At 46.4% G+C, this 2466-nt stretch overlaps 1 non-coding gene across 1 annotated transcript; it reads right to left on the reverse strand.

Annotated features, from left to right (window-relative positions):
• Positions 1-548: 548 nt before the first annotated feature.
• On the reverse strand, positions 549-622 carry TRNAR-UCU (transfer RNA arginine (anticodon UCU)). The gene has a single exon. It is a non-coding gene; the product is annotated as a tRNA-Arg (tRNA).
• Positions 623-2466: the final 1844 nt, after the last annotated feature.

Consider the following 2466-nt stretch of genomic DNA (forward strand, 5'->3'; position numbering starts at 1 on the left):
CTTACACATGAGGAAGGGAGTAATAAGCTTTAGCATAAAAAGCCCTAAGACTGCAAACATATAGCTGACAAAGACAGTGCAAGAAATTATCCTCTGCATGACCTTATCCATCTCCTGACCCAAAAGGGAACAATTCCATCAAGGTGGATATTACCTTAGAGAACAGCTCAACATTTCCCTATTGGCATATGCAACAATCTGCCCTTTTGTGTTCTCAGAGGAGGGAGCCATAGGAGTCCCAAAACCTGTGACCTGGCATCTTGGTCACTATGTGTTAATTATCCCACTATGAAACAAAGGATTCAAAGGCTGTGTCAGTTGGGCTGAGCACAGAGATACAGCAGACATCTGAGCCTTCACTAAATAATGAAAATCAGTAAGGGAGGAACAGAAAATAAATGAAGAGAGAGGAAAGAGACAAGGAGAAGTCCAGGATTTTCAAGGAAAGAGGTTTCCTTTCTCTCCCCCAGAGCCTCCAGAGAGAAATAAATATAATTATCAACCTAGCATGATAGCATTCAAAATAAAAGAGACACCTGCCAGGTGACCATCTCTGCCGGGACTCGAACCCGGAACCTCTGGATTAGAAGTCCAGCGCGCTCGTCCATTGCGCCACAGAGACCTCACCACACACACAGCATCAGCACCAGAACTGAAAAAGCACATACCTTCTGCATCACCGAGCCATCTCAGCATCCTGCTCTCTGAGCGGTGGGGGGACAGGGACAGCTGGAAAATCTGGAGTGGAGATTCACCAGCCGGCTCCATCAAAGCTTTTCTTAATACCGTGTATCCCAGGGTCCTCAAAGGATTGGAGGAATGTGACATTGGTCATTTTCCAGTCCCAGAATCCCTGATGGAGTAGGACAGAGCTAGAGCCTTTGCTCTCCATGCCTCTCCATCCCTCTCCATCCCTAAGGGAGGATACGGAGAAAAATCTTTTTATTCTCATGCTAATTAAGCAGAGTGCACCCAGCCTTGCAGAGAAAGCAGAAGCTCTTTCTCCCTCCACCCCCGTTCCCTCACTGTGGTTTCATCCTAGTCCAGATATTCTCAGACAGGGGCTGGGCAAAGCTGGGGGATTCAGGAAAACCCTCGATCCCAGAAACAAAGGAGCTGCTTCCGTAAAGAAACACTGTGAGCAGCGGCAGAGAATGGCAGGGAAGCTGTGCTCCAGGAGACAGGTCCTGTTCTCAGCTTTAAGAACTGTATCTGTCAAGCCCAGGGAAGAGGTACCGGGAGCGTGATTTGACGCTCCTTCAGCATCTTCACCAAATTAATGGTGGAGGTGGAAACAGAACAGTGTTGAGTGTGTGTGTGTGTGTGTGTGTGTGTGTGTGTGTGTGTGTGTGTGTGTGTGTGTGTGTGTGTGAGAGAGAGAGAGAGAGAGAGAGAGAGAGAGAGAGAGAGAGAGAGAGAGAGAGAGAGAGAGAGAGAGAGAAACAGAACACGGAGGGAGGAGAGGAAGGGTGAGAGTGGCAGTAATCTGATGAAATGCAGATGGTCCAACACAGCCCTCCATGAATACCTGTATCTCTTCCACCTCCCAGGGCTGCCTAATTTAAACAATAATGATTTCTCAGCTATCTGGGATTGCTAGAGGCATCTTAGTACAATCAACTTGACCATCCCTCCATAAACATATATAAAGGCCTCCATACCCAACTCAGATCCCTAAAAATGTTTCCTATTTTTAAAGGCCTCCTAGAGAAGACAATTCCATAATCACTGTTATCATTTCCACGTGCCAGTTCTTCTGACTGTCTAATCTAAATCCCTCTGACCTCACCTGCAGTTCATTTTCTATTTGGTTCCCAGACACTTTAGGATAATTGGTCTCTATGCTCCCAAGGACAATGCATTGATTTAAAGAGTTTGGTTTAGTGTTCACCACCCACTCCCAGTCCAAGGGTTACAATAAAAGCAGAGCTGACTCAGACTCCCCTCCTCCCCCCTCACCATGTGTTCACAGGGCCACAGCTCTGGCCACTGCCAGCAGACTCCAAGCATAACTCAAGATAGTTCTTTCTAACCTATGAGCCCAGGTGATGGCAGAGTAAATGAAGAGCATGACTAAATTAAATGCTTAGATTAGATCTTTAGGGGCCCTTCTACCTCTAAGACTGCAATTGCTACATCTCACACTTTCCTACCCATTCATGTAGTGCCAAGAATGAGACCTGCTAGAGAATTCGACTAAGGCCATTCAGTCAGGTCAGGGGGGTAAGCAAAAGACTGTAACATGTGGGGAAAGGCAGCTACTCCCACCAAGGACCTAGAGAAAGAGCTCAAAAAAGTGAACTGACTGCATATATTATAAATCTAAAACAAGGGGACACAGAATAGGTCTTTCTTAAGACATTTACCCCGGACAGCTTCAAGAACTTGACATGCAAAGCTGAATGCTAGCCAGATACTGTGATACTCTGAGTGGTTAGTAACAAGGTGCCAGTCAAGGAGCTAGTC

The sequence above is a fragment of the Cynocephalus volans genome, chromosome 8 (assembly GCF_027409185.1).
Source record: "Cynocephalus volans isolate mCynVol1 chromosome 8, mCynVol1.pri, whole genome shotgun sequence".
In the NCBI taxonomy this organism is placed as follows: domain Eukaryota; kingdom Metazoa; phylum Chordata; class Mammalia; order Dermoptera; family Cynocephalidae; genus Cynocephalus; species Cynocephalus volans.